Consider the following 7,752-nt stretch of genomic DNA (forward strand, 5'->3'; position numbering starts at 1 on the left):
TGCAGCGGGAGCGAGATAATCCATCCTCAAGTTATCCATAGGAGCAGAAACAACAACGTTAGATGGCGGAACATTTGTATCCACAACAGTCGTAGAAGTGAAAATGGAGTTAGCAGTAATTGAAGCTGCAGAGAATGCTTTCGGTATAGCAGGAGCGAGATAATTCACACTCACATTATCAGCAGAAGCAGCAGCGTTAGACGGAGAAGCGATTTTAGAAGCATTTGTACCAAAATCAGTCGCAGATGTGAGAACGTGGTAGGCAGCAGGGAAAGGATTCGAGGCTGGTGCAGAGAACTTGCCGTTATCGGACACTTTATTTTTCACAATGCAGATATCTGATTTAAGTTCGTTAAGCTTAACGATCAACGAGTTTCGATCATCACATAGTTGTTGTATTAATGCGAGCGCCTTCGATTGTTCAYTTCTCAGTGAACTCACTGCCAAAACCAGAGAGTTAAGCACTACATTTACCTTATTAGGATTAATAGGCTCCAACAAAAGTTCACTTATCTTTTTTGAATGATCAGCATTTTGTTGTTGCGAATTTACAATATGAAAGCACTGAGCGTTGCCCACTGATGGCGACGCCGGCGGCGAACGAATGGAATTTCTTCGAACTACCGCGCACACTTTACATTAAAAAGCATTTTTAGATTTCAGCAAAAAATCCACATCAGCCTGTGATAAATTCACACACGACAACTGGAAGAATTGATTACATTTATGGCATCTGATCTTGAGCTGAGCACGATCAACTCTACGAGTATGTCCGCAAACACACGGCATTAATTTAGAATAAATAACAATAGAACGCGGAGCAGCGAAAAAACACGTCTGTTCACAGTGACGGCAGTTACGTTACACTTGGCTATTGGCATAATTGGTATGATGGATGCATCCATTTTCAGCGTATTTTATTTCAAGTGAAAAAAAAAATGTTCGTATTTATTTTGATTCAACTTAGTTGTATGTAAGAAGTTCCTACTGTATTTTTTAATTGATCTTGTACAGTTTGAGAGGTGCTATCTACTCTTGCAGTGAAGAAGTTTGAAAAGAGTTCTAGTCGAGACAGTTTAGCAATTTTATAATTTTATCATTACAGTTTTGGAGGCACTGTTGTTTGTTTTCGATTTTGCAACACTCTATATACGCACGATTAAATTTTTATTTTACACTATTGTGTAATAATTTTTACACATTGCTTTGTATTTTCTTACTTGGTCTAAAAAATTCTAATATATTTATATATATTTTCCTTACTCTTATTTGTTCTGCTGTTTGGTACTGCTGCTGTTGTTGCCTTTATTTAGGTTTACTAATTTCCACTCTGTTTTTATTTTGTTTTATTACGCGTTTTGAATGCTGTTGATGGTGTTGTTTTTATTATTCTTGCTGTTGCTGTTAATATTATAATTATAATGAATCTTAATTTCCATTTATTTTATTTGGTTACGCATTTTGCATTTTTTTGGTTAATAACTTGGTTTACTTACATATTTGTGAATTCTTSACTTGTGAATCCTCGTCGCCAGTTTTAGTGCAATAAAGAACTCAAGCTTCTGTGATTGGCTCTTTATTACAACTTTGGAGTTAAAAATAAAAGAAACGAGCTTCCTTGCTTAGTTCTATACTTCAAATGAACTAATCTTTAGATAGGTCGAATCAGCTGACACGAACCACGATTCTGCGTTTTTGACTGTTTCTGCTATAATTAAAAAAAAAAATTAATTTAGACGACCCTGATGGATATAACTACTATTATCATGATCTTCGAAAGGAAGAGCATTTCGTGAGCCGTCGCCATAGCTGTGAGGGAGGCGTAATGGTGTGGGGGTTCGGTATTAGTCCTTGGGCACTTGCGACCTTCAAGTTGTTACTACCTAAATGAGCGCGGAAACCTACAAATCTATCATACAGACTGCGCTTCCTCATTAYTCCAATATTTTTCAAATTTCAAATGGACTTGCCGGCACGATAACGCTCTTATTCATACAGCTATCGTGGTCAAAAAGTGAATAAAGGCTCAAAATGTGGACTTGCTCGAATGGCCCCCATATTCACCTGACCTTAATATAATGGAAAACGTATGAGGGTGCTATCGCGCAAGGTATATGAAAGAGGCAGAGTAATTAATTGCAAAACAATTTTAGTTGCGGCAATTAAAACGGCCTGGACAACAATTTCACTGCAACTACTGCAAAATTTTGTATAGCTCGCTTCCCGATCGTTTATATGAACTGCAGCGTTTCCGTTGAATAAGATAATGGTGAACCATCCTAATATCTTAAAGGTTATACATACCTAAAGAAAACCTATTATACACTAATTTCCTTAAATTCCAAAAGGAAAGCACAACAAAAACGTTGGGGATGCAATGGAATGCGATATCTTACCAGTTTTCATACACTAATGTCTCAATATCCGCACTATCAGCTATAACAAAGAGGTAAGTGTTATCCTCGGTGGCAAAAATTATGAAATAAGAAAAAATTCTAATACAAGAGTTATGGCTAGACGGAACTGACTGGGATGAACAGTGGAACCACTTCGTTTAGAAAAGTGGTCTACAATGCCCCACAGCACAAAACCGAACTACATGGCTTCTGCGATGGAATGGTCCTCGATGGTTGACAGAATCTCCCGATTCTTGGCCGCTGTATAAATGAGCATCCCCCCGACCTCAACACACACACAACATTACAACTCACATTCTACACTACTCACGAAAGCAGCACACACCGACATCTACACACATGTACACAACCACAAATAACTTTTGTTTTATACACTTTGCCATGAGATGGGTATTTCAGGCGCTAGGTAGACAATTTCACGATTTTAGGCGAATTTCTGAAATTTCAAGGCCGGAGTTGGGGTTGAAGATGCAATCCGATCTCAAAACAAAAAGTTGCATTGGAATCAGGAAGTACTAAGGCAACTTTTCCGCACTATTAGAAATCCCGAATAGAAAAAAGTCCGGAATCGACCCACTCTGATGCCCACATATTAGATTGTCAAAAAGGTCTTACGGTATTTTCGCTAGTTGGCGCTGAGAGCTCGTAGTTCTAGTTTTATTCGTCGCATCGGGCCATGCTATACCTTTTTGTAAAGCGTATTTCACGCGCTAATACCTGTTTGTCGTTTCCTTTAAGTCGTTCGTGAGTTATAGCGTCGCAAACATGGAGCAAAATAAAGAGAAAATACGGCATATTTTACAGTCCTACTACCATAAAGGCAAAAATACATCTCAAGACGGCACAACGATGGTTTCAACGTTTTCGTTCTGGTGTAGAGGCGGTCGAAGATGCGCCACGCTCCGGAAAGCCTGTCGTCGAAAATTGCGATAAAATGGCTGAATTTGTCGAAAGAGACCGGCATGGTAGCAGCCGTAGCATCGGTCAAGAGCTGGGCATGAGTCATCAAAAAAAAAAAAAAAAAAATTGTATGAACAATTGAAAATTCAAAAAGGAATACCGCAAGACTTTTTTGACAACCTTTTGTGTGACTCTTTCGCATGTGAGCATATGAACATGCATCGAAAAYATTAATATTATTATAAATATTTTATAGCCTAATCATTGTACCTAATTATATTTCATTTACATTAAATAATATCGTCTATTGCTGACCAGCAAGGTGACAAGTTTTCTATTTTATACTTCCAAATTAATTACACAGCCCAATTTCTCATTTCAATGTTCAATCATTGATGTTTCGTTGAACTAACGCGGCTGGGAAAAACGCTTACTGATCCTATATTTGTTAACGCCCATTGTAGACCTAGTATTTTAAATTGGTTTAGAAGTTGCGATTAAATTAAATGAAAAGTGTAATTTAATTTAGTAAAATAATTTGTACCCGGCTATCTAACATAAGTCTATCGTGATTCGTGCTCTTGGTGGTCATCATAAGGCTCGCGCATAGTAATCATAATAATCGCTGGAGAATTAGTTGGACATTTCTTCATAATAAGTTGCAGAGGCTTAGATAAAGGTCATTGTAATCCATACAAAATACAGTAATACCTTACTGTTAGACCTAATCAGTTATTCACCGCTGCTCTGCACTGCTCATAATTGAACGCCGTCGCTTCTCCCAATTCTGCCATTATTGCTGTTCGCTGCCACTGCGAACGTCTGTAGTCTCCCCTACTCTCGCACTGCACTGCAAATACTCGATTCGCTGTCGCTACTACTGCTCGCTGCAACTGTTCGCTGCTTAGCTATCAATATCGCTGATGCGCTAATACGTCGCTTGTATGTGATCACGCATCACATTGCATTGCTGCCGCTGCACTTGTAATTCTTTCGTCGCTCTTATTTGGCCACACCATCGCTATCGCTTACTCGCATTTCGCTGCAGCTTCCAACATATTCGTTGACACCCAACGAACCATTCGTGCGGGATTTTGGATTCAAAGCAATATAATCGCAAGCATAAAACTATTTATGTTATACTCATTCGCCGTTTATATTGTTTTCTAACAAACCTACCTTTCTTTTCGGAATTTTTTCGTAAATTTTTAAACATTTTAAACATGTCTTTGGAAGAGCTCAAACAACAACGGGCTAATATTAAGAAAAATATTTCTCGCATAAAAAACATTGTCGATTGCAGTATACGGCCAGGTGGTAAAATACTTTCAGCAGCCGAATACAAATGCCGACAAAGTATTCTGGATTTTTATTTTAAAAATGTGTTGTCTACACAGACGGAAATTGAAAGGATAGATCCTGAGGATTGTGGTCGCATGGATCTTGAGGTGCTGTATATAACCACAGAGGTAATTATTCAGTCCCAAGTTACCGAGGATTCCAACACCACACTCTCAGACACCACTTACGTAATGCAGGCAGGATCGAAGCTGCCCAAACTCAAACTTCCTACATTCAACGGCAAGTACTCAGAATATCAAAATTTCATAACTTCCTTTCAGCAAATAATTGATCGAGAATATAGCTTATCTAACATAGAGACATTCAGTCATCTACGCAACTGTCTCAATGGACCGGCATTAGAAACTATTGACGCCTTTCAAGTTTCCAATGAAAACTATTTGAAGGCATTGGAGAGACTCAAAACTCGATATGACAATCCAACTCTCATATCTTTAGAAAACATTTCCTCTTTATTTGAGCTTTCGTCTATTTCACGGCCTCATGGCGGTCAGTTGAGAATTTGAATTGATAAGGCATCTGCAATTTACGGCTCGTTATTGTCATTGGGAACTGAAAGTCAAATTTCACAAGCTATGCTTATTTATTTAGTTTTACAGAAGGCAGATGAAGAAACCAATCAGAAATGGAAGGAGTCTCTGSRCTTTAAAACTTTGCCTAGCTGGGAAAATTGCACCCACATTTTGGGGAGACATTGCCAGTACCTGGACTCAATTGATAACGCTCACACCATTGGATATGTACTCCAAAGCACTACCAACACGCATAAGGGCTATTAATTTTCCTGTTCCAGCTCATGTTGTTCGATGTGTTCCAGCAACAATCATAAAATACACAACTGCGATCGTTTTAAGGCACTTAGTGTGTCGCAACGCTTTGACCATGCAAAAAAGTTGTCTCGATGTATTAACTGCTTATAAAGCGGACATCAGTTATCGAACTGCGCATCARCGCAGAAGTGTAAGATTCGTTATCGTCAACACCATACCTTGTTACATCGTAGGAATACACCAGATTCGTCAAATTMTGCTTCGACATCCGCTGTTCATRCACACATGAACAATTCGTCATCGTTTGACAATATCATCCTCGCCACAGCAGAGGTTCTAGTTCSCGACGCTTCCGGAAACTATCATCTTGGCCGAGCTGCTGGATACTTGCTCACAAGTTAATTTCATAACTCAAGAATTTTCACAAAAACTGATGCTTCCACGTAGCAMACACAACATAGAGATTGAAAGTATTGGTAAGTCCTCTACCAATATAAAGTATAAAACTTCTACAAATATTAAGTCGCAAGTAACAAACTTGGAGTTACCTCTCGATTTTTGCATTACGTCGCACATNTTTCTAACGTTTGGATAAATAAATTATAACGTGTTAATAAAACATAATCACAAACTTTCTTAAATTATAACTTTGTTGTCAAAAAGCTCTTGCTGTATTTTCGCTAGTTGGCGCTGAGAGCTCGTAGTTCTAGTTTTATTCGTCGCATCGGGCCATGCTATACCTTTTTGGAAAGCTCATTTCACGCGCTAATACCTGTTTGTCGTTTATTTTAAGTCGTTCGTGAGTTATAGCGTCGCAAACATGGAGCAAAATAAAGAGAAACTACGGTATATTTTACAGTCCTACTACGATAAAGGCAAAAATACATCTCAAGCCGCCAATACAATTCTTGAAGTTTATGGACCTAATACAGTTTCCATTTCCACCGCACATCGATGGTCGAAGATGCGCCACGCTCCGGAAAGCCGGTCGTCGAAAATTGCGATAAAATGGCTGAATTGGTCGAAAGAGACCGGCATAGTAGCCGCCGTAGCATCGGTCAAGAGCTGGGCATTAGTCATCAAAAAAAAAAATTGTATGAACAATTGACAAATTCAAAAAGAAATACCGCAAGACTTTTTTCACAACCTTATATGTTCGCAACAACATAACTGCGAGAGTTTTTGTCAATCCTTTTGTGTGACTCTTTCCCATGTGAGCATATAAACATCCATCGAAAATATTAATATTATTATAAATATTTTATAGCCTAATCATTGTACCTAATTACATTTCATTTACATTAAATAATATAGTCTATTGCTAACCACCAAGGTGACAAGTTTTCTATTTTATACTTCCAAATTAATTACACAGCCCAATTTCTCATTTAAATCATTATTGTTTCGCTGAACTAACGCTGTTGGGAAAAACGTAGAGCTAGTATTTTAAATTGGTTTAGAAGTTGCGATTAAATTAAATRAAAAGTGTAATTTAATTTAGTAAAATAATTTGTGCCATCGTTGCTGTTCGCTGCCACTGCGAACGTCCGTAGTCTCCCCTACTCTCGCACTGCACTGCAAATACTCGATTCGCTGTCGCTACTACTGCTCGCTGCACCTGTTCGCTGCTATCAATATCGCTGATGCGCTAATACGTCGCTTGTATATGATCACGCATCACATTGCATCGCTRCCGCTGCACTTGCAATTCTTTCGTCGCAATTATTTGGTCGCATAATCGCTATCGCTTACTCGCATTTCGCTGCAGCTTCCAACATATTCGTTTATAACCAAAGAACCATTTGTGCGGGATTCAGGATTCAAAGCAATCTAATCGCAAGCATAAATCTATTTATGTTATACTCATTCGTCGTTATATGGCAAACTTTATATTGTTTTCTAACAAACCTACAATTTCTTTTTGGAATTTTTTCGTAAATTTTTGAACATTTTAAACATGTCTTTGGAAGAGCTCAAACAACAACGGGCTAATATTAAGAAAAATATTTCTCGCATAAAAAACATTGTCGGGGCATTGGGCAGTATACGGCCAGGTGCTAAAATACTTTCAGCAGCCAAATACAAATGCCGACTTAGTATTCTGGATTTTTATTTTAAAAATGTGTTGTCTACACAGACGGAAATTGAAAGGATAGATCCTGAGGATTGTGGTCGCATGGATCTTGAGGAGCTGTATATAACCACAAAGTTAATTATTCAGTCTCAAGTTACCGAGGATTCCAACACCACACTCTCAGACACCACTTACGTAATGCTGGCAGGATCGAAGCTGCCCAAACTCA

Source organism: Bactrocera latifrons, unplaced genomic scaffold (assembly GCF_001853355.1).
Source record: "Bactrocera latifrons isolate USDA-ARS-PBARC rearing strain unplaced genomic scaffold, ASM185335v1 scaffold_830, whole genome shotgun sequence".
Taxonomy (NCBI): domain Eukaryota; kingdom Metazoa; phylum Arthropoda; class Insecta; order Diptera; family Tephritidae; genus Bactrocera; species Bactrocera latifrons.